At 48.0% G+C, this 25058-nt stretch overlaps 1 pseudogene across 1 annotated transcript in view; it reads left to right on the plus strand.

Moving 5' to 3' along the window:
- The first annotated feature begins 8478 nt into the window (after positions 1-8478).
- LOC101392566 (cytochrome P450 2D14-like) overlaps positions 8479-25058 on the plus strand; it is a 30613-nt pseudogene continuing 14033 nt past the window's right edge. The window contains exon 1 of the transcript XR_015556348.1: positions 8479-8667. The product of XR_015556348.1 is annotated as a cytochrome P450 2D14-like (transcript). The remainder of the gene's footprint in view (positions 8668-25058) is intronic.

The raw sequence follows: 25058 nt of genomic DNA on the forward strand, positions 1-25058 counted from the left end.
AGCCCATCACCAAACCACAGTAAATATACAGGCCAGTCTCCTTTCCTGGCTCTCTCAAGCCACTCTGGACCTGCTTGAGAGGCCAGTCCTGCTCTGCTCAGAAATCTGACTGATGCAAGTAGTAAAGCTTTACATACCCTCTTAGTGTGGCAGGGGTGTAATCAGTCCACATCCAAATCAAAATTTGAGTGTGAGGGGTCTCTCCTGCTTTGCCAGGTGACCATAAAAGAAGGTAAAGACTTGCAGAGTTATAAAGAAGAAAGACGTCTCAGTTTTAGGAATTCAAGTAGCATTAGACTTCTCAACTCCAACCCTTGAGGTAGAAAACAGTGAGATTGGTCTTTAAAATTCTGCAGGAAAGTTATTTCCAATCTAGAATTCTACACCCAGCTGAACAATTAGTCAAGTATGAATGAAGAATTTTAAGACATCTACAGTCTTATAAACACCCCTCAGGAGAGCGGTAATATCAGCAAAAATGGCAGACCGCTGAAAATCAGCCACTCCAGAAGACCAATGAAAAAACTGGCAAAATGATCAGATACTTTATCCAAATCTCAGAATTAACCAAAAACTGACAGCTACTCAGGAGCATTTTTTCATGACAGATGGCTAAATCTGAGAGTGAACAGCAAGCTCTGTGGCATTTCCACTTCCCTGGTCCTATCCTCCACTCTGCAGCTCAGCAGGAGCCTTGAAAATAACCGCCCACACCCAGGGAAGCCTCTTGAGGGAGCACAAGACATGGTGCATTTTCAAAATATCATTCCCAAAGAATTGTCACTATTTTCCCTGGCTGGGGGTTCCCTGGAAGACCCCACATGCAGGGCTGTCTGTGTGACCTGAGAGCTCCCCTCGTAGAAACAGCCTTTTCTCAGGAGAGTTTGTTGAAGGTAATCAGAGGCCACTGTGGAAAATCAAAGCTGCGTGAGCAATGGGTAAGAGTTGGGCAAATGATACACTAACCACACATCTTAAAAGGAGAAGCTGGAGCATGAGGTGTCCACATGTGCTTTGAAAAGCTCTGACACATTCCTGGGAATCTAAGAGGCCATGCACGTGTGTAGGGCTGTGTGCAGCTGTCTGCATGCTCAGGAAAGTCCTAGAAGGGCACTGAGCTCTCCCCTCTGACTGACCTTGGGCATCTGTGCAAACAGGAATTGAGGGCTGAGGGAAAGTTGTAAATTTTAAAGCCAGTGCCTGGCTCAGGGGGGAAAGTTTGTCCCAATACACAGAGAGCACCTCTGTGCAGCAAAGACTGGGACAGTTATTGGTTCCAGACATTTAAGGAAATCTCAAATCATTAGCTGACCACCAAGATAACTGAGTAGAGACTTCAGTGACCACACACAACAAGGAAGAGAGACTGTATAGATTTAGTTCCATAATGTCACTAAGCAAAGAAACAACTACAACAACAACAAAAAACCACAACACAAAGACTTGGGAGCAAAGAGAATCTAATTTCGACAGTTGCCATATTATCTTATTTGAAACGTCCAGTCTTCAACCAAAAATTACAAGACATGTAAAGGAACAAGAAAGGATGGCCCATGTACAGGAAAATTGCAACCATGAAAACTCTCTGAAGGTGCAGTTGCTGGACAAAGCCTGCATATCAAATAATTCAATATGTTCACAGGACTAAAAGAAACCATGTCTAAAGAATGAAAGGAGGGCCGGCCCCCTGGCTTAGCGGTTAAGTGCGCACGCTCCGCTACTGGCAGCCGGGTTCGGATCCCGGGCGCACACCGACGCACCACTTCTCTGGCCATGCTGAGGCCGCGTCCCCCATACAGCAACTAGAAGGATGTGCAACTATGACATACAGCTATCTACAGGGACTTTGGGGAAAAAAGGAGGAGGATTGGCAATAGATGTTAGCTCAGAGCCGGTCTTACTCAGCAAAAAGAGGAGGATTAGCATGGATGTTAGCTCAGGGCTGATCTTCCCCACAAAAAAAAAAAAAGAACTAAAGGAAAGTGGGAGTATGATGTCTCACCAAAAAAGAATATCCATGATGAAACAGAAATTATAAAAAGGACCCAAGTAGAGATTCTGGAGTTTAAATATAAATTAACTGAAATGAAATGTCACTGCAGGAACTCAAGAGCCAATTTGAACAGGCAGAAAAAAAAAACAGCGAACATGAGGACAGCTCAGCTGAGCTGATCCAGGCTGAGGAACAGAAACAAGAATGAAGAACAATGAGAGAAGATTCAGAAGCTTGTGAGGTACCAGCAAGTATATAAGCATACATGTATTGGGAGTCCTAGCAGAAAAAGAAAGAGATAAGGACTAGAAGGAATATTGAAGAAATATTTAAAACTGAATACTCCCCAAATTTGATTTAAAAATATAATCTAGGTAGTCATGGCAGCCGTGGAGCAGGATAGGCTGGGAGTAGGAGACTAGGTGCAGGAGCTGGAGCCAAAGCCAAAGCCCAAGCCCTAGGGGGAGGAGGAGGAGGAGTGCTGAGTGGCAGCAACAAGAAGTGGCTGTGCTTGTCAGAGGTACCAGGGCCATATCCCACCACTCTTCTGGAGAGGAGAAGTGATGTCAGCATCATGGTGGAGTGAGCTCTTCCCTTAGTTTCTCCCCTCTAAGATACAATGAAAAGGACATTCATAAACCAGCAGAGGAGATCCACACAACACAATAGACGTCTGAGAGATCCACACAGCCATATGGTCTGAAGGTGGGTGTGCTGGACCCCCCGGAAGGCAGTGGAAGGCGGTAAGTGGATCTCTTTTCCCTCCCCAGCAGCAGCGATCTAGGGTGTGGGACCTCACACGACTCTGAGAGGAGTAGGGGGAAAAGGCAGCCCTCCCCAGGAGGGCTTTCCCTCTCGGAGTTGCCTCCCAGCCCGCAGGAACACTCCACACCAAATCAGCTAAGCAACCATGGGGGTGTCCCTGCCAAGCCATGCATCCCAGGTGGGCAGCCAGTGAGTGCAGAGCAGGAGCACAGGTGGGAAAGAAGGCAGCCCCTCTCCCCATTGTGCCTGGCACATCAATTCAACTGGTCAGCCAGGGCAGGGGATCCCCACAGAGCGCCTGCACCTACATGTGTAAAGCAGTGGTGGCCAGACACACAAAGCCCTATTGGCACAGCTTCAAATTGATGGCCACAACTGCCAGGGGTCATGGTTGGCTCAGAAAACACAGCTTCTGCCCACCCCCCGTGGTGGCAGGTAGAATCTATGACCAGATACTACCACTATGCAATGGCAAAAGTCTACCCCATCAAACAGCGTGAAGAAATGTATTAACACTCCAGACCAGAAGGAAAATGACAAGTACCCAGAAACTGATCCTGAAGACACAGAAATTTGTAACCTAAATGACAGAGAATTCAAAATAGTTATCATAAAGAAACTCAACAAGTTACAAGAAAACTCAGAAAGACAGTTCAATGAACTCAGGAATAAAAGTAATGAGCAGAGGGAATTCTTCACAACAGAGATTGAAACTATTAAAAAAAACACTCAGAAATGTTGGAGATGTAGAACACAATGAATGAGAATTTTTAAAAATCTGGAATCCTTAAAAAACAGAGCTGATATTATGTAGGACAGAATTAGGAATTAAAAGGACAGAAATATAGAAATGCTTCAGGTGGAGGAGGACAGAGAACCAAGACTAAAAAGAAATGAAAAAATTCTCTGAGAAATATCCAACTCAATTAGGAAATGCAGCATAAGAATTATAGATATTCCAGAGGGAGAAGAGAGGGAGAAAGAAGCAGAAAGCTTTATCCAAGAAATAATAGCTGAGAACTTCCCAAACCTGCAAAAGGAGCTGGAATTACAAGTAAATGAAGCTAATACAACTCCTAATTACATCAATGTAAAAAGACTTTCTCCAAGGCATATATTAGTAAAACTGGCAAAAGACAATGACAAAGAAAAAAATATTAAGGGCAGCAAGGCAGAAGAAAACAAAGGAAATTCCTAGAAAGGAATTCCTATCAGGCTGTCAGCAGAAACCTTACAGGCTAGGAGAGAGTGGAATGATATATTCAAAATACCAAAAGACAAAAACTTTCAGCCAAGAATACTTGATGCAGCAAAACTATCCTTCAGATACAAAGGAGAAATAAAAAGTTTCCCAGATAAACAAAAGCTGAGGGAATTCATCACCACAAGACCCCACACACACACACACACAAGAAATGATCAAGAAGGCCCTCATACCTGAGAAAAAAATAAAGGGTTTACAAAGCCTTTAGCAAGGAGATAAATAGACAGACAAAATCAGAAAACTGCAGGTCTCTATCAGAACAGGTTAGCAAACACTTAATTATAACTTTAAAGATAAAGGGAAGGAAAGCATCAAAAATAACTATAATCACTTCATTTTAATCACAAACTCACAGCACAAAACGGAATAAGTTGTGACAACAACAACTTAGATGGGGAAGAGGAAAGGGATGGCCCCTGCTTAGACTAAGGAGATAAGAGGCTATCAGAAAACGGACTATCTCATCTACGAGATCTTTTATACAAACCTCACGGAAACCACTAAACAAAAAATCAGAACAGAGACACAAATGATAAATAAAGAGAGAACTGAAAAAACCGTCACAGAGAATCACCAAACTGAATTGGGAGTTGGAAATACACAGGATAAGAAACAAGGGAAATACAGAACAACCAGAAAACAAGTGATAAAATGGTAGTATTAAGCCCTCATATATCAATAATCACCCTAAATGTCAATGGATTGAATTCTCCAACCAAAATACAGAGTGGCTGGATGGATTAAAAAACAAGACCCAACAACATGCTGCCTCCAGGAAACACATCTCAGCATTAACGACAAACACAGGCTCAGAGTGAAGGGATGGAGACAATACTCCAAGCTAAAGGTAAACCAAAGAAAGCATGTGTTGCCATATGCCATACGTATATCAGACAAAGCAGACTTCAAGATAAAAAAGACAATGAGAGACAAAGAAGAGCATTATATAATGATAAAAGGGACATTCCAACAAGAGGACATAACACTTATGAATATATCTGTACCTTACACAGGAGCACCACAGTATATAAAGCAACTATTAACAGACCTAAAGGGAGAAATTGACAGCAACACAATAATAGTAGGAGACCTCAACATCCCATTTACATCAATGGATAGATCATCCAGACAGAACGTCAACAAGGAAACAGTGGCCTTCAGCGAAATACACCTGTGCTCCCTGGGAAACTCTCCCCTACACCCCAGCAACTCCACCAGAGCAGAAGCCCAGCCAGGGCCGCTGAGTGTGTTTGTAAAATTATAAATCTCAGTAATTTCCACATAGAGCAGCAGCTCAGAGCATGCATTTTGAGATGGCCTCAATGCTGCTCGGTGACTTTGACCTCCTGACGTGACGCCTGAGACTCAGTCTCCTCCATGCCTTGGGGACCATGAAGCCACCTGCCTTACAGGGCTGTGAGGAGGACATGTGGAGTGAGCAGCAGAGCCTGGCACACAAGTCCCAGATCAATGGAAGCTGCAATTGCACAATGATGGCAAAGGCCATCGGCCTCATGATTGTACTGTGTGCTCATTGTACTCACGAGGTTTCCTCAAGGCTGTCGGGTCCTGGACAACAGACCCCTAGTATAAGGGGGCTCTGCTTGAATTACAGGTATGTCTGTCCCTGCCCTTCATATCTTCATTAGAGTGACTGCATGGGAGAGCATGACACATCCAAAAAAGAGGGTGGATGAAGACAGTTTATCTAGGGCCACTGTGTGACCAACACTCTGACCATCCTGCCCGCCTGCTAACACCACTTGATTCTCTGACAGTGCTGGGTGGAAAGTTGCTGCCCACAGGACAGGACATTCAACTGAGGCCAATGAGAGGCCACAGGCTGGATCCGGGAGCTCCACAAGGAGCCTGTGGTTCTTGCCCTCCCAGTCTATTGAGTGGCCTCAAAACTGGTCTCCCTGCCTCCTGGAGGCCCAGTGACTAGAGTTCCCACCAGTCCATTCCTTGGCCATACTTGCAAAGCTGCCTCCCTGCCACTGCCCCTCACCCCCTGCACAGGACTTCGAGGTGGCCCATTGGTCCCGGTGCCAGCTCACCTTGGTTTGCAATGCCAAGCCAGCCAAAGGAAGTCTTCCCAGAAAGTCCTGCTCTAGCCTGGGACAGTGTCCTCAGGGCCCTCAAAGCCATCCCCGCACTGCTGGCCTGGCCTGTCAGCTCTCTGTCTTCCCACTCCTCCTCTTGGTTGTGAGTACCTTGGAGCAGGGGCCCACCATCACCTTCTCCCCAGGCTGCAAGTGCCCAGTCCAGCACCCAGCACATGGTCTGATAGTGGGGGTGGAACAGAATCCAACGCCTGACCAAGGCAGGATGCAGGGAAGGCCAGGTAAACTGAGGAAGGTGCACTGGGCCCCAGCAAGCTAAACTGTCTGGCCCCAGGCCTGGCAGGAGAGTGGGGTTGTGAGAATTCAGAAAGGGAGAAGCAGCTTTCACAAGCCAAGCAGGAACTGCAAACATTGAAAGCCAATACCAAGAGGCTACAGCTCTGGGGAGCCATCTCTAGGTGGCCATCTCTGAGTTGGAGATGTCCAGAGGCACCCTGGGAAGAAGCTGATCCTCTTACTGTTGGGATTAAGTGAGGGAGAGAACTGGCAGGACACGGAGATGGGGAGTGCATCCTGCACGCCCTGCTTCAGTTGGGGGAGAGAATACTGTGTCCAGAATGAGACCTTGCTTCACATACCGCTGGCATGGGTTGAGGGGGCCTGACACCTACCCAGGAAATGTCCCTTCTCCACCCTCTGGGGACCTGAGCCTTCCCATTTGAGTGGGTTTTGGCCTGCAAGTTCTTATCAGCTTCACCAATGAAACAACAGCCTCAAATCCCATTCCTTTTCTTGTTGAAGAAGGAAGGTGCCGAGGCCGGCGGCAGTGGCCCAGCCATGGCATGGTGTGGTTACGCCCCTGCTTGGAGACTGATCCAGAGGCTGAGCAAAAGGGAGGGCAGGGTAGCCACAATTCCAGCCAGACAGTGGCAGGCCATGGTGCAGGGTGATGCTGAGGTTTGCATCTTTCCTTGAGGGACCACAGAGTCAGGGGTGGAAGGGATGGGGCTGGAGCAGGGGGGACCTGGCCCAGGGAGAGGGAGGAGGGTGGCAAAGGGGGAGGCCTGAGAATCCATTCCTTGTGGTCCTCAGCAGGCCTGTTGGGGTGTAAAGAAATTACATCATCCCACTTGCTTTCCATCCCCTTGTCTTCTAGAAAGAGTTGGAGCAGCTCATGTTCAAGGACAAAAGATAATGAGGAGGAGGAAGCAGGCCCCCTCCTCTGGGGACAGAGTCACATCCTCTACTAAGCCACCCTAGTACCCTGAGCTTCCTGGCAGCTCAGTCAACAAGGGCAAGTGCCCACCCCACATTTCTCCAAGACAGGAAAGTGGACAGAGGCACGAGGAGATTCATCACCGGGGTGGCGTCAAGAGCTAGGAGGCCCAAGGACCAGTTTGAAATCGACTTAGGAAGGGTCTCCTGGTCTTTGAACTGGCTGGTTGTGTGACTAGGGAGCTCTGAAAACAGCGCTGCTTCCTCTCCACCCCCAGATCCAAAAGTGCAATGGCCATGACCAGGTGGAAACCATGGAAGCTGAGCCAGCAGCCAGCCAGGTGAGGGTCCTCAGCATCACTGCCAGCAGCCTCCCAGCTGGGAGAAGAGGAGTCGAGTAGAGGCAGCCACTGAGAACAGTTGCCCTGGTGCTGGGTCTGCGTGTGTGTGTGTGTAAGTGGTGCATGTATTAATGTGTGTGTATACAGTTTTGTGGGTGTGTAAATCTGTGTGTGCATGTGCTGTGTGTCAGTATGTTAGCATGTGAGTAGCATCTGAATATGTGAGTGGTTTGTGAGTGTGTGATCTGTGTCTGTGTGTATTGAGTGTACTAGTGTGAAGTGACGGATACAGAGAACTCTATGCCCCCACCCCCCACCTGTGATCCCTCTGATCATTGTGACCTCCCTGAGAGTGCCAGTACAAACCTGGGAGGTGAAGGTCACTCAGGAGGAGGCAGATGAGATATGGGAAGGCGAGAATGTGTTCTGGGGATGAGGCTGTGACTGCATTAGGAAATGCGAGGCTAATGTGGCAGCTGGGTGGCAGGATCAAGTCCAAAGACCCCTGGTTCTTCCTCGGAGCCTGTGCAATGCTGGGGAGCCAGGCTGGCGGTAGGGCCTTCCCTTTTCTCCCCCTACCCTTGTTAAGTACCTGGAGAGGCCAGCCCTGCACTGACCTTCCCTTGCCCTTCCCTGCACCCTCTAGCAGCTAAGTCATGCCAACATGTAGGCTCAGGGCAGAGAGGAAAGGCCAGTCTCAGCTCCCTTTATAAAGAGGGTCCAGGCTGGTCTAGCCCTCAGGGTTGGTGAGTGTGCCCTGCCTGGCCTGGTCCTAGGTGCCTGGTGTGGTGAGGGGTGTCAGTGCACTCAGAGGAGCCCAGTGCCCACGAAGCAGCCATGGGGCTGCTGACCGGGGAGACACTGGGATCCCTGGCCGTGGCCATGGCCATCTTCCTGCTCCTGGTGGACCTGATGCACCGGCGCCAGTGCTGGGCCCCACGCTACCCACCAGGCCCCATGCCCCTGCCTGGGCTGGGCAACCTGCTGCAGGTGGACTTCCAGGACACAGTTTGCTGCTTTACTCAGGTGAGGAACGTGGGGGTGGGCACAGAGGTCCTGGGGACACCACTGAGCAGCAGATAGTGGGTGCTGGGTGAAGCCACAGGCTGGACAAGGAGCTGGGGGGAAAGGAGGAGGCAGGTTTGAGAGGCCTCCTGGGGGAGGGCATATGTGCAGGGTCTGGAGGGCAGTTTGAATTTTCCAATCAAAGGTCAGAGAGGGAAAAGGCCTGGAGGGAGGTGAAACTTGGCAGCGGGTTTGGGATCCAGTGGGACAGAGCTTAAGTTATGTGAGCCTGAGTCCCTTCTGATGACACCAGGAGGAAAGGTCTTGAGATTGGGGCAGAGGAGTCTGGACATGAGACCCATTTACATCAGGAAATTGAGGTTGAGAGGGACAGTGACCAGGTTCAAACTTTTGCTGCTGTGAGACCTTGGGCCTCACTGCTCACGTCTATGAACCTCTGTATCCTTACCTGTAAAACAGGATGCTAACCTGGTCTTCTGACAATGTTGATGACTTCTGCAAAATAATAACTGGGATGGTCTGATCCAACGTGAGGTCGTCAACCATAGATGTTGTGACCCCCGGTGTAACGAAGCCAGATAAAGTCCTTGCACCTGCTCGCTGCCGGCGGCTAAGGGGTCCCACAAGGCTAGTGCCAGGAGGCAGGGGCCAGCAACGTGGCCGGGGGCCAGACTTAACCATCGCCCTTGACCGTCGGTCTGCAGCTGCGGCACCACTTCGGCGACGTGTTCAGCCTGCAGCTGGCCTGGAAGCCGGTGGTAGTGCTGAACGGGCTGGCGGTCATGCGCGAGGCTCTGGCGTACCGCAGCGAGGACACCTCCGACCGCGCACCTGCACCCATCTTCAATCACCTGGGATTCAGGCCGCGCTCCGAGGGTAAGCGGAGGAGGAAGGGACCACACCCCGGCGGGGACTCGGCCCTCAGGGACCCGAGATCCGGCAGGGTCAAGCGGAGGCAGGGTGGTGGTCTTCTGGCCCAAGAAAGAGTCAGCAAATGTGAAAGGGCGGCAGGTGGAGGAAGGAGCCTTTGCCAAAGGTGGGGAGGTTGGCATGGGCGGGGCGAAGGGCGGGGCATTACAGAGAGTGGGCGGGGCCTTACAGGGGGTGGGCGGACCCCGGGCGGCTGAGAGTAAAAAGGGGATGTCGGAGAGGCAGGAACGAAGAGGACGGAGTCAGTGTGGGCGGGGCAGGAGGTGGGCCGAGACCTTCCCTGAACTGGAAGGGAGTCACGATGGGGAGAGCCAAGACTGGGGCCAAGAGCTGCCGGCTGTGAGTAGACCCCTCGAGCCGTGTGGGCGGAAAAAGGGTTGTACCTGACCCCAGCCGGAAGCGGGTGTAAAGTGGGCGGGATTGGGGGGGGTGGGAGCGATGTGGTTTGTGCAGTGGGAGCGGGTGCGGCGCCGTCACCAGAGGGGGCGGGACTGCCAGAGTATAGGGCAGGGGGCGAGCACTTCCTGGACGCCCAGGGCCACTTCGTCAAAGCAGGAGGCCTTCATGCCCTTCTCAGCAGGTGCCTGTGGGGAGCCTGGCTCGCTGCCCCCTCCTGAGGAAGTCTTGGTGCCCGGGCCCCCAGCCTCACTGGCCCCCCATACCCACCCACAGGCCGCCGCTCGTGCCTCGGGGAGCCCCTGGCCCGCATGGAGCTCTTCCTCTTCTTCACCTGCCTCCTGCAGCGCTTCAGCTTCTCGGTGCCCGCTGGGCAGCCCCGCCCCAGCGACTATGGTGTCTTTGGCTTCCTGGTGACCCCGTCCCCCTACCAGCTCTGTGCTGTGCCCCGCTAGAGGGGGACACCAAGCCCCAACCCCCTCCTCGGCCAGGGCCCTGATGTCCAATAAACCAGTATGATGGCTCCAACCTGGTTTGAGTCCCACCCAGGCCCCCTGACATGCTCCTGGCAGGGATGTGGCTTCAATAGACTCCCCAAGGCCAGCTCTTACCCCTCCCTGATCCAACCTTACCTGGCATTTGAACCCATTTGAGAGATGGGCATATTGAGGCTCACAAGGTGACAGCTTACCCCTAGTCACCAATGGACACTCAACACTAGCTACTCAAATTAGTGACAAAATCTATACATAGGTCCTGGCTCCTGCTGGGAGGAGCTAGAATAGGCTTCTGAGACACATCATTGAGGCCCTGGTGGGCATGGGAAGGGCCCCCACTCAGTCTGGATACCCACAGTTCAGGCCCAGTCATACCCAATGCACACCATGTGCCAGCAGCTCAGTTAGCACCATCTAGTCTGCTGCCTCACTTCATCTACGACACCCCAATAGGTGGGGAACTCAGGCCACTGGGAAGGGATGTGCCAGGTGAACACCCAGGCTTACTCCTCAGGTGCCAGCGCCCTCCCAGGGAAGCCTGATGGCAGTCCATGAGTGAGCACCTCCCTGAACCTCTCAGTCACTCCAAGTCCCAGCCCCTCAGGGACGCCCATGTCCAGGCCCCTGCCCAGTAGGAGTTGCTCACAGCAAGGCTGGAGGTGGAGGAGGACACTTCTCTAGGCTCTGACCCAGGGTACGGTCCTCAGAGTGGCTGGGTCAGGCCTGGCTCTCAGGAGGCTGGGCCATGGGCAGGAAATGAGCCTTGTGGGCTGTCGGCATGCCCCAGGGACAGGGGTGAGCCTTGGACCCCTGTGACAGTGGGATGACCAGAGGAGAAGGAGGTCACGTGGGGACCTTGGAGGAGCACACTATGGCTCTTGTCCTTGCTCTGCCATTCCAGTCTATGACCCTGTGCCAGTCTCTCCCTGCCCTGGGCCTCTGTTTTCCGTTCAGCCAGAGAGATGGTATACCAGATGGCCGCTGGGTCCTGTCTTCCTGCTCTGACTCTGTGGCTGTGACCTTGTTAGCCTGGAGCCCGGGCTGAGGGCAGGGACTGCCATCCTCCGCCTGTCCCCACCCCCACAATTGACTATCTCTGGACTGAGCACACAGGCAGTGCCCAAGGGTTTTTAATGACTGTTGCTTACCCGAGCCATGGGCAGAACCCCTGGTGCATTTAGGTAACAGCTTAGGGACCACCGACGCTCAGGGTGGAAGCAGCTTCTCCAGGCCTATTTTTCAAGAGGAGCTGCACCCAACATCATCCCTGACAGGGGTTCCATCAGTGTCTTCCAGGTGCCCTCATGACAGGGAGCTCCCAGCTCTCAGAACTCAGAGAACTTGGTCTGTTCCTGGGCACTGAGTCAGAAAGCCAGCCAGGGCCCCCTTCAGCCTCTCCGAAGTATCCACTGTCAAGTCAGGGCTCGGTGGCAGGAGGGGGGTGATCCTCTAGCTTGTCAAGACAGAGAGTGTGGATGGGGCCACACTGTGTTTGTGAAGATGTGAGGGCCCTGAGAGGAGGCAGGTGGGGCTGCAGAAGCAGCAACTCTGTGGATTTATTGATACTTTGTCATTTGTGGTTCAGAGTCTTGGAGATGTCAGAGGCTTGGAACCAGCCCAGCTACAGCTTCCTCAGGAGCTGGGGGACCCAGCCCCTGGGTCTTTCCTCCTTGCTCTTCACCTCAGAGGCCTCTGCAAAGCACAAGCAGGCATGGCCTGTGGGTCCCCTGCTGGGAGGACCTTTCCCCAGGTCCAGGGGACCCCTGATGCCAGGGGAGCAGGTCAGCATTGATAAAAGACTAGGTATTCCTCCAGTCCAAGGGGAGTGGTCTCAAGTTCCTGCCAACCAGGAAGGAAGCAGGAGGCAGGGGATGCTCATTCAGGAGGGTCAGGGCATTTGGCCACCAGGGGTCTTCCCTTCCCTCCCTGAGGCAGGAGCTTCTGAGAGGAGCTGGGCTATCTGTGACCTCTGCAGGGTCACTGAGATTAGCAAGGGGGCACTCCTGCGACAGCAGGATGGGGTCCACTGTCTTACCAGAAAGATGTACAGCAATCTCCTTTCGGACATTTTTACCTTCCTGGGAAGGAAGAAGGAGCACAATGGTGGGATGAGACGGGTTCTACATTGTGCTCATGGGGAAACTGAGACCTCACTTCACGAGAAATCAGAGGAGGCTAGGATTCAGACCCACTTTCTGCTCACTCCATGTTTACTGCCTCTCAGCTCCACACAGAGCTCCTTGCTCCAATGAGATGGCAGTTTGGGCCAGTGGTCTTGGGGGTGCCCCCCCAACCTCCTTCCCCACGGCCTCCCTGCCCTGCACTGCTCCCGGGCTTCTCACTAGGACCCATGCTGGGGATGTTCCAGTTGAGGCGCCAAGCTGCCTCACCTCCCAGCTTGGGGTCCCTGCCACCTCTTCGTCCTCAGCCACCTCCTTCCCAGCAGGAATGGGGCTGGCTGCTTCCTCCCCTGGGGACCTCACCTCCCCCTCATCCTGAGACAAGATGTCAGTCTCCTCCTTGGGGGCAGCATCATTCAGTCTTCCCATTGCTTTGGGGGTCATGGCCTGCAGGGAGGAACAAGAGGGCAGAATATAGGCAGAAGGGCCCTCAGAATGCCTCCTCCCTCCCCTCGTTCTCCGCACTTGGACTATGTATAGTTCTTTGCTTTTCCAGGGATGTACTTCCCTTCTCAGCTCCAGCTGTGGTACAGTTGCGAGTTTCCTGGAGGGGGCGCTGCCACTATCTCTGGGACTCGCTGCCATGAGCTGAGGTGTCCCTGGGTCTCATGGAGCTCTGACAGGAGACAGCCCTAGCCCTGGGCCCTTACAGGGGAGGCCTCACTTACCTCAGAGGCTTGCTTCTTCCCGCTCTTAACTCTGCGTCTCTACAGAGGGAAACAGGAGAGGTGACACATGGCTACAAGTGGGTGGGAGTCTTTCCGTGCCTGGCCCGTCCTCTCACTGTGCCTTCCAAGGGTGCCCAGGACAGCCCACCCCACTCCAGGGGAAGAGGGGACCCCAGCCCGTACCCACCTGAGTGATCACAGGGTAGCACTTATCCATCAGCCCCCACACTGGCCTTAAGGTCTCCCCTATGGGCTGCATGACAAGGAGAGAGAGGAGGGAGGGGAGGCTGAGGTGACATCTAAGGGCTCAGCTACGCACTAGCCCACCATCAATGCCTGCATCTGCAGACACTTAAGACTACCAGAGTTAAGGAAAACTTCAAACAAGCAGTAATTGATGTCTTTAGAAAGATAAAACTTTGCAGTCATAAAACAAGAATAGGCTCTAATATAGAAATATTCAAACAACGACCTCTAATTTGCGAAAAACAAAAATGTGATATGATAATGGGAATGAAAAATCTCAGCAAAGTGTAGAAGATAAAAGTTGAAAATATATTTCCCAGAAAGAACAGAGATAGATCAAGAGCCCCAGCAGCTAAATCACAGATCTTTCTGAAAGAGGGAACAGAGACTGGAGTGGCAGGGAGAAACACCAAATAAAAACATTGCTTTTTTATCAAGACAATTTCCCAAAGATGAGGGCAAATGAGTTTCCAGATGAGAAGGAATCACCAACCATCCAGGAAATGGATGAAAGAGACCCATCCCAGACTATGGCATAAATAATTTCAGAACACTGAGGACAAAGAAGAACCTGAAAACTTCCAGAGATGCAAAGAAAAACGTCTGTTTCAGGAATTCAACTTTCACCAGACTTTTCAACACCAACCTTCAAAGCCAGAAGACAATGAAGATCTTCAAAATCTGTGAGAAAATTATTTCTAGTCTAGAATTCTATACCTAGCCAAACTCTTAGTTGAGTATGAATTAAGACCTTTTCAGACATGTAATATCTCAAGATTAGCCCTCAGGAAGCAACTGGATGTTATGCTCTACCAAAATGAAAGAGTAACATGGGCTCCCACACATGAGAGAAGTGAAGTGGTCCCCAGAACAACGGTGAAGGGAGATCCCAGGACAGCTGAGCATCCCATCCAGATGGAAACAGGAGGACGGAGGGCTCCATGAGCTATATCTCCTTGAAAATGATCATACTGATAAATCAGCTAATTTGTCTAAATGTATTGCAAGGAGATTTATATTTTTGGCGGAGAGCTTGGATGAATTAATTATAGATAGAGAAAACTAAAATTTAAACAAAGAGGCAAAACCAAAATTATACACAAAGAAGGGTAATCGTAGTACACTACATGACTCAGCTAGGAATACTATTTACATTGTTTTAAAATGTAAACCTTCAATATTGGTCTAATAAAAATTATGACATAGTTATAGTCATGTGTCACTTAATGACGGGGATATGTTCTGAGAAATGCATCATTAGGCCATTTTGTCATTGTGCGAACATCATAGAGTGTACTTACACAAACCTAGATGGTATAGCCTACTACACACCCAGACTATATGGTACTATTCTTATGGGACCACTGTCGTGTCTGCAGTCAATCATTGATCGAAATGTCGTTATGTGATGCATGACTATGTTAGAGTAGCTAGAAAAAAAGAAAGTCAAGTGGCAGTGGATGTGGAACAACTGGAACCTCTCTTTCATTGCTGGTGAGAATGCAAAGTGGGTACCAGCCACTTTGGAGAAGTTTGACAGTTTTTTACAAAACTAAACATATACTTACCACATGACCCAACAATCCCACTGCTAGATATTTACCTAAGTGAAAAGAAAACCTATGTTCATACAAAACTTATACAGGAATATTTACAGTGGTTTTATTTGTAATTGCTAAAAACTAGAAACAATCCAAATGTCTCCTAACTGGTGAATGGACAAACTGTTGTACATCCAAACAATGGGTGACTACGCGGCAATAAGAAGAAACAAGTTATTGCTACACTCAACAATTGGATGGATCTCAGATTCATTGTGCTAAGTGAAAGAAATCAGACTCAAAAGTCTACATAGTGGGTGTTTTCACTTATATGACAATCTTGCAAAGGTAAAACTATAGGAACAGAAAACTGTTCACTGGATGCCAGGGCCTGGGAGTGGGGGAAGGGTTGACTACAGTGAGTACAAGGGATTTTTTGAAGTGATGGAACTGTTCTGTGTCTTGGTTGTGGTGGCGGTTACACAACTGTATACATTTCTCGAAACTCACAGAACTTTACACTAAAAAAGAATTTTACTCTATATAAATAATACCTTAATTTTAAAAAAATGAATAAAAGTGCCTACTGTGGGGGAGGGAGACTTAAAAGCCAAAATTATAAAAATCAGCAGAAATGATACTTAAAAATTTTAACAGTTGAAGATGTCATTACACAGATTCAAAAATTTACAACTCCAAAAACCAGAATATAACTGTGTTGGGAGGCTGGAGAGAGGTGAAATGTGTCCTGGAGGTGGCACTAAGTGTACAGTTGTTGCAAAAGCTAAATCCTCATGTTCCATTATAGGAATTCATTGGATAATGTTTAAATCTGAAAAATCAAGACAAAGCAGGATAGGCTTTCTATTTACAAACACAGAGGCAAAATCGAAGGCTACAGCTGGAAAAGTTGGAAGCTGGAAAGATTCCCCCCTGGGTTGCAGGAATCATGGGTGATGAGTGGTGGGTCAAAAGGCAGCTAGTTTTTTTGTTTCAAGTCTTAAAACTTTGACACATCAAATTATGTACATGCATATCTTTGACGACAGTATAACTTTTCAAAATGGAAATCTGCTTAATTTAAAAAAAAAAAAAAAAAGGAAGCAAAGTGGGACTCAGTGATCTTCAAGGCACCTGCCAACACGGGCCTTCTTAGCGGCTCCCCAGCCTCCGAACAGTCACTCCCACAGGTGCAGCCCACACTTCTCAGTGTTGCTGGGTCACAGATAACCTTGTCCCCACAGGAATCTCCTCTTTCCAATAGCACTGGATGGAGAGCAGGAGGCCTCCAGAGACCAGGTATGTTGTTCTGTCCTGTCACTTGCGGTAGCCTGGGTCTAGTCACTGTCCCTCTGGGAGCCTGTTTCCTCATCTTTAAAATGGGAGCTGCTGGTTGCCGTGAGGTTTAAGTGACGTAACAGATGGGCAGCATCTAATACAGCACGTGGCCCTCAGTGGGCATCCAGTCGGCATCCATTTGCGTTCTCATGACCAAGGGCTGGGAGTAGGGGCTTCTGCCATAGGTTCCTGCACCTGAGACATCAAAGAGGGTATGCAACACCAGGCAGGTGTCCTGCTCACCCTCACCCCATTCACACAGGAGTGTAGAACTACATTCCAAGGCTACTCACATCCGTTAGGGATCATCTGTTCCTTCAGGTGCAGTCTAGGCCACTGCCATGGAGCTCTGAGGTGACCACATAGTCAGCCCATGAGGGGTGGTCCTCTGTTTTGACACTTTGCCAGAAATACAGGGAATTTCCTGCAGAGCCCTCACGTTCACACACACACACACACACACACACACACACAGTTGGTTGACCATCTGAGGTCAAGGAGCATGACCCTTATTCGGGCTACAGTGAGACTGTCCCAGCCTCTAGGCCCTGACAGAGCTCCCTACCTGTGATGATTCCCCAGCAATCTCATGGTCAGGGGCTGTTTTCCCCACAGACCCATGAAAATAGTGGTACACCACTCCTGCAGGAAGGTGAAGGAAGACTTATTAAAACACTTAAAAGAGAGATGTAATTATTTTTAAACATCAATATTTATAATATTCCAGAAATCATATCCTTTTAAACTATTTAAGCCTGTGATGAAAGATATTAGGTATTGACTTAAAATGTGTGAGGGGATATATAGTTTTTCCAATGTATGCAAGCAAAAATTTAAAGATCACTACTGTAGGACGTTATTAGGTTGTGTGGGTTTTTTGGTTTGTTTGTGGGTTTTTTTTTAACATTGAGTTTAATTTCTTGCATTTTTATTTGTGAGGATGATTGGCCCTGTGCTAACATCTGTTGCCAATCTTGCACTTTTTTTTTCTCCCCAAAGCCCCAGTACATAGTTGCTTACCATAGTTGTAAAGCTGTAAGCTCTTCTGTGTGGGACGCCGCCTCAGCATGGCTGGATGATCGGTGAGTCAGTCCACACCCAGGATCTGAACTGGAAAACCCCGGGCCACCAAAGCAGAATGTGCGAACTTAACACTACGCACTGGGCCAGCCCATGTGGGGTTGTTTGTTTCTTTCGGGGGGAGGAAGTATGGGGTTTAGAGTTAGACATGGGTTCAAATCCCAGGTTCACTATGAAGGTTCAGAGGGAAGGAAGGGAGAAAGACGGCCAGCTTTGGCTCTGAGCAGAGTGGAGCCCCTGGGGAGCTAGGTACATGGCAACCTCAGGAGGAGGCCTCTGGGAGCCCTGGTGGCACCTGGAGACTGCGGTGCCTCTGAGGGGAGAACCAGTTTTATTCCCAACTCACCCCAGCACCCAGGCCCTTACCTGCAAGAATGGAGATCTGTACTACATACAGGGTCCTGTAGAGCCTGGAAGGAAAGCAGAGCTGAGTGGGAGGCTGGGGTCTCCCGGGCCATCACTGGTGGTCCTGGCTTTCCTCCCCAATCTGAGCCCCAGGGCCTACTCCACCAGGGCATGTCCAATCAACACTGTGGATGAATCAATCCATCAGCTGTAACAGGGCTCAGCCTGGGCTCCCTGCTGACTGGCCCTCATGACTCTGTGTGTCTGCCTACTTCAAAAGCCAGACTTGGAGCCTGGAACACACAAGGACCCCCTGACCCCCTCCTGTCTCCTTTCCTCCTTACATGGGTCCATTTTAGCTTCTGACTGAGCACTGGATTAGCCCTTCTCCCAGCAGCCCTCCAAAGCCCTCTCTACTCTGGACTGACAGATGCCACAACCAGATTAGAAATAATATCCCATGACTGAACCTCCTCTTCTGGGATCCCCTCCCTTGGGACAAGCAGAGCATCTTTGCACTACCAGGATGGTGGCTACCAGCCTACACGCACACACAGGCATGTCACACCTGCCAGGACCAGGCCCTCCATCCTGACCTTGAGACCCAGAGACACTGTAACAGTCAGGAAAAGGGGAATAGAAAACCCTGTTTTCCCTGCCTCTTGGGCCCAAGAAGCGGTCCCACTTTCTGGTCATTCCAGGCATGGTAACAGGGCCCAACCACACTTTACCTCTCTCTCTGGCAGCATAGACCAAACACCATATTCTAAGAAGAGAAGATGGGCCACAGTCAGTGCATCACATGGGCCCAGGACCCTGGTGTTCCTCTACCCCAATGGGCCAGAGGCGGCTTGGGAAATGGCAAGGACCTCACCGGCAGGGCTCAGCCAGGGAGGGCCCTGCTGGAGGTCAGACTCAGGATGGAGTGGGCTAGCACTAGGAGCGTGGAAAATGCTCAGGAATTTCTCCCAAGATCTCAGAGCCCCAAACAAAAGATGGTTTCAGTACCCTCAGAGCTAGAGAGGTAGATTCCAGGGAATCAGGATGGGAAAAGAGGGGTCGGATAGGATTAAGGGAAAAGGTATAGCTCTATTGAACATTTGGTGTAAGATGTCCCCAGGTGTAGGTGGCTAATTATAATAGTAAATAATCAGGATTAAAAACTGCTAACATTTTTAAGTATTTTCTGTGTTATGTAGCATTTTAGGAATAATTTTGGGAGTATTGGGAGAGATTCCCTAGCCTCTTCAAAATACACTCTGTGTCTGGAATCCCCCCATCAGAATTCCATACAAACTGACACCATTGTTAAGTCAAGGTCTCCAATGTGAGCTGGACCCTCGGTGCGGCCCACCAAGCCTCTATTTCCCAAGTCAGCTTCCCATCCTCCACAGGGATTATTTCAGAATCTCTCTTTAAACCTCTAACCTCACCTCTGCCTTCCTCACATTCAGCAGAGAACACAGGCACCATCAGATGGCAGTTCCCTTGACTTTCTGCCACCAAATCCATACCTTTTCTGCTTTCACAGGCCATTTCCTCTTCAGGGGAGCAGGCTGGCCTTCCCACTCTGAGGCTAGCCCCACTCCTTCCCTCAATATAATTCACCATATTAACAGACGAAAACAGAAAAACTATACAATTAATAGAAGCATAAAAATCATTAGACAAAATCAACATCTGTTTCTGAAAAAAACTTTCAGCAAACTAGGTCTAGCTGGGAACATCCTCAACCTAATGAAGGGCATCTATGAAAAACCTAGAGCTAACAATATACTCAATGGTAAAATACTGAATGCTTTCCCCCTAAGTTGAGGAATAAGGCAAGGATGTTTGCCCTCGTCACTTCTATACAACATTGCACTCCAAGTTTTAGACAGTGAACTAAGCCAAGAAAGAGAAGTAAAAGGAAACCAATTGGAAAGGGAGAAGTAAAATTGTCTTTATTTGCAAACAACATGATTGTGTATAAAATCTTATGAGGTCATCCAAAAAGCTACCAAAGTATAGTAAGGTTGAAAGATAACAAGATCAATATGTGAAAATCAATTATAGTTCTGTGAACCTAAAACCACTCTAAAAACTAAAGTCTATTAAAAAATCAATTATATTTCTATATAAAAGCAATGAAAAATTGGGAATTGAAATTTTAAAAAATACCATTTCTAATAGCATCAAAAATATGAAATACTGAGGGGAAAATCCGACAAAAGATGTGTGCAAGATCGTACACTAAAAACTATAAAACATTGCTGAGAGAAATTAAAGAAGATCTAAATATATGAAGAGATATTCCATGGTCATGGATCAGAAGATTTAACATTGTTAAGATGTCAATTCCACCCTCAAATTGATCTATATATTCAGTATAATAGCAATAAAAATTCCAGCAAATTTTGTTGTTGTTAAAATCAATATGGTATTTCTAAAGTTCATATGGAAATGCCAAGGACCTAGAATAGCCAAACAATTTTGAAAAAATAAAGTTGGACAGTAATCAAGACAGTATGAGATTGTTGATGTCAGGACAGATGGAACAGAATAGAGTCTAGATATAAACCCATATATTGTTAATTGATTTTAGACAAAGGTGCAAATATGATTCAGTGGAAGAAATATAGTCGTTTCAATAAATGGTCCTCAAATAATTGGATATTCATCTAGGAAAAAAATGGACTTCAATTCATATCTCGCACCATATACAAAAAGTTACTCAAAATTTATCATAGACCTAAGTGTAAAACCTAAAACAGTAAAACTTCTAGAAGAAAACATAGGAGAAAATCTTTGTGACCATGGATTATGCAAAGATATCTCAAATATAACATTCAAATCATGACCCATAAGAGAAAAAAATGGATAAAGTGGACTTCAACAAAATTAAAATCTTCTGTTCTTCAAAAGACATTGCTAAAAAATAGAAAGACAAGCCACAGACTAGAAGAAAATATTTGCAAATTATGTATCTAATAAAGAACTTGCCTAGAATATATAAAGAACTCCCAAAACTCAATAATAAGAAAACAACCACCTAATTTTTAGAATGGGTAAAGATTTGAACAGGTACTTCACCAAACAAGATAAACAGATTACAAATAAGCACATGAAAAGAGAATCAACATCATTGTTCATTAGGGAAATGCAAATTAAAACCATAATGAGACATTACTACACACGTATTAGATGGGATTCACGTGAAGCCAAAAGATGACTGGCTTCCCCTCTCCCCACCTGTGCCAGCAGACAAAAACAGATGCATCAACCACCAGGTGAGAGCAGTGAAGGTGAGACTCCTTGGCCAGAGAAGGGCTGGATGACTGGTAACACACAGCAGGAACGGGGACCCCCAGTGCCCAGAGTCTAACCACGAGTACCCCTTGCCTAGCAATGTCTTATCATGACCCTGCGTAGACTAATGGCACTCCACAGTAAATAAAATCATTCAAGGAGAGTCCAGCAGAGAATCTCAAATACAGACCTGAGCATTTAGCCAGAACTCACCAAACTTTTGAAGAAAACCAACACTCAGAAAGAGAGGCACCAAACTGTACAACAAACAAAACAACTAATGACTAAGGAAAAGAGTTAATAGAGAAAACCAAAGGAGACTTTTAAGTAAATATAATTAAAATCCTCAAAAAGATAAGAGAGAACATGGTACACGTCAAAAGTGAATTGTCTGTTAGGGAAAAGAAAAAATTAACTATTGTGGAAATGAAAATATAGCTGGTGAAATGTTGGCTTCCCATTACATTTAGGCCCTTTGAGGACTCCAAGTTTCAGCCATGAGGAAGTAGCTGGTATTGGATTTACACTCCCGCAATAAACAAATGTAAAAGAACAAAATATGTACAACCACAGCTATTTATAGGCATGGAGAGGAACCAATGCAGGGCTGTGATTCTTGAGAGGTGAGTCCTACATTCACCCAGGTTTTCTGCTGAGGATATTTTCCTCAGTGTGACCTGGAGAGGTGAAGCCAGGACAGAGAGCAGCACTCGTATTGGGTACAGGAGGCAGTGATTAGAGTTCAGGGGCTACTAGTGCGACTGGGATTTGAGAGGTAGGGAATCAAAGTGAAGGCAATCACAGGCAAGGAGCCTGAAAGATCTGCATAAAGATGTTCCTCAGATCCCCGGCCGCTAGGTTGAGCAGATAAGACAGCCCAGCAGACAATAGCTTCTGGGAGCTGAGAGCTGAGAGGGAAATTCCGAATTCCCCAGTGCTAGAATGACACTGGAGATTGGGCCTGGCCAGAGTAAAGAGATCTTGGTATACAATCCCTGCATTCAGTTGAGACTCCAGAAAAACACCACCCTAGGAGTAAGGACTACACCTAGAAGTCTGGGCAAAACTAAAAGAGTTCCAACTGATTCAAGCCTAAATTCAAGCCTCAAAGCCTGCCAAAACAAAACTTACTATTCCTTTAGAAAATTAATGTAATGCACAACATATCCATGTTGTATAGCTTACAATAAAAAGTTACTAAACTTGTAAAGAAGCAGGAAAAATTACCCGATAGTTAAGAGATAAAATAGTCAAAGCTAACCCAGGGATAATCTAGATATTGGCATTAGCAGCCCCAATATTCCCCACTTCCTAGTATTATCGCCCTGTGGAATGCCCTCCTTTTGAGTGTGGTCTGCATTTACTGACTCACTTCTAAAGAACAAATTTGGTAGAAGTGAGATGTCACTTCCAAAATAATATTACAAAAAGATAGTGGCTTCCATCTTGGATTCTCACTCTCACTCTCTGAACACTTGCCATGCAGGAAAACAGTTGCTATATAATGAGACAACCCTGTGGGGCGACCCACGTGATAAGGGACCAAGGCCTGCCAACAATCATGTGAGTGAGCTTGAACGTGGATACCATGTGACACCACCATCACCCCTGCATTGCACTCTCCTCCCCTACCCCAGTTCACCCTTCAGTGAGATCACAGCACCAGCTGACTGTTTGACTGCCACCTCATGGGGGACCTCGAGCCAGGGGCACTCAAATAATCAAACCACCTGGACTCCTGGCCCACAGAAACTGTGACATAATAAATGTTTGTTGTTTTAAGCTGCTTAATTTTGAGGTAATTTGTTCACAGCAATAGATAAAATAGACATTCTAGAATACAAAATACAGTATCTGACATTAAGAACTCACTGCATGGGTTGAACAGTAGACTGGACACAGCAGAAAATAGAATTCATGTGGGGAACAGGTACAAGATGCTCTGTGAGTAATAAATGCTCTGTTCCTGAACCAGAGGTCTTGTGTGTCTGTTAGGGTCTGAATATACATGCACACGCTATGTGTAAAACATGCTATGTTCCCTGTTTGGAAGACTCAACAGTAGAAAGATGTCATTTCTATATTCAATGCAATCTTAATCAAAATCCCATTCAGATCATTTTTTTTTAATTCTTTGTTTATTGCAGTAACATTGGTTTATAACATTGTATAAATTTCAGGTGTACATCATTATACTTCTATTTCTGCATAGACGACATCATGTTCACCACCCAAATACCAATTACAACCCATCACCACACACATGTGGTGAATTATCCCTTTCACCCTCCTCCCTCCCCCCTTCCCCTCTGGTAACTACCAATCCAATCTCTGTCTCTATGTGTTTGTTTGTTGTTGTTATTGTCTACTACTTAATGAGGGAAGTCATACAGTACTTGACCTTCTCCCTCTGACTTATTTCACTTTGCATAATACCCTCAATGTCCATCCACCTCGTCACAAATTGGTGGATTGCATCGTTTCTTATGGCTGAGTAGTATTCCATTGTGTATATATACCACATCTTCTTTATCCATTCGTCCCTTGATGGACACTTAGGTTGCTTCCAAGTATTGTGAATAACACTGCAATGAACACAGGGGTGCATGTATCTTTATGCATTGGTGTTTTCCAGTTCTTTGAATAAATACCCAGCAGTGGAATAGCTGGATCATATGGTAATTCTATCCTTAATTTTTTGAGGAATCTCCATACTGTTTTCCATAGTGGCTGCACCAGTTTGCACTTCCACCAGCAGTGTATGAGAGTCAACAAGGCCTGCTGCCCACAGGTCCACACACACAGTCAACACAGTCCTGCCCCATGTGTGCCCCCCGACCTCCCAAAGTGGATGCAGTCTCTCCACGGCGGGAGCCCCACACATTCCACCACCGCCCCACGCTCTCCACCTGCTCCTTGTTCACGCCCTGCCCCACTGAAGTGGGCTCAGTTGCCAGGCTGCAGAGAATCCAGTCACCAATCTATGCAGGCCCACAAGTTGCCTTAGGGCTTGTTGTTGGGTGGGGCCAGTCTCTAGGGTGGGCTGCCTGCCCTGGCTGAGCTGGATTAAATCGGTGCTCTAGTGGGTGTGGCAGACCCTGGGCTAGCAGGCCCCAGGGAGAACTCCAATGGCGTCTGTGTCAGCACGCCCACACTAGGCCACAACAATGGCCGCCGCCAATGTCCCAGTCCCTGGAGAGGTCTCACCTCTCACTGCAATGCACTCAGAGCCTATCAGGTGAGTCTCTTTTCACCAAAGCACTGGTCACCTTTCTTTCTGGTGATTTTAGGTTGCTTTCTGAAACGAGTGAGTTTGCGCGTGGGCCCTTTAAGAGCCGGTTTTAATTTCTTTGTGAACCAGCTTTTCTGGGGGTACTCCCCAATGTTTTAGCAGCAGGCAAAGTCAGATATTATGCCACTCGTCTCAATTGTGCTGGGTCCACAAAATGCCCACAGCGGGGGCGCACCAGTCTCAGGGCCCGGCTCATCCAGGGAGGGCTGCATACCTTTGGGCTGCTCCCTGGCAGCCGTGAAGTGCTGCTGCTTGTGAAGGCGGCGTTTTTTTCTCTCCAGAAGGGAGTTTCTGCCTCTTCCACCTCAATTAGGATTGTCGCTTGTTGCAGGAGTTCCTCTTATCCAGTTTTCAGTTCTGTCTCAGGGGTAATTTTTCCACAAGTAGTTGTAAATTGGCTGTGTCCACGGGAGGAGGTGAGTTCAGAGTCTGCTTACGCCGCCATCTTGACTTGGAACCAAGATAATGTTTTTTAAGTGACAAGCTGATTTTAAAATTGTTGCAGTTTTAAAAATGCACAAAATTGCCTAAAATATTTGAAAAATAAGACTTGTTCTAGGGATGTCAAAACATACCTAAACCATTAGAAA

This window comes from Ceratotherium simum, chromosome 25 (assembly GCF_057802395.1).
Source record: "Ceratotherium simum simum isolate JZ-2026a chromosome 25, ASM5780239v1, whole genome shotgun sequence".
Classification (NCBI taxonomy): domain Eukaryota; kingdom Metazoa; phylum Chordata; class Mammalia; order Perissodactyla; family Rhinocerotidae; genus Ceratotherium; species Ceratotherium simum.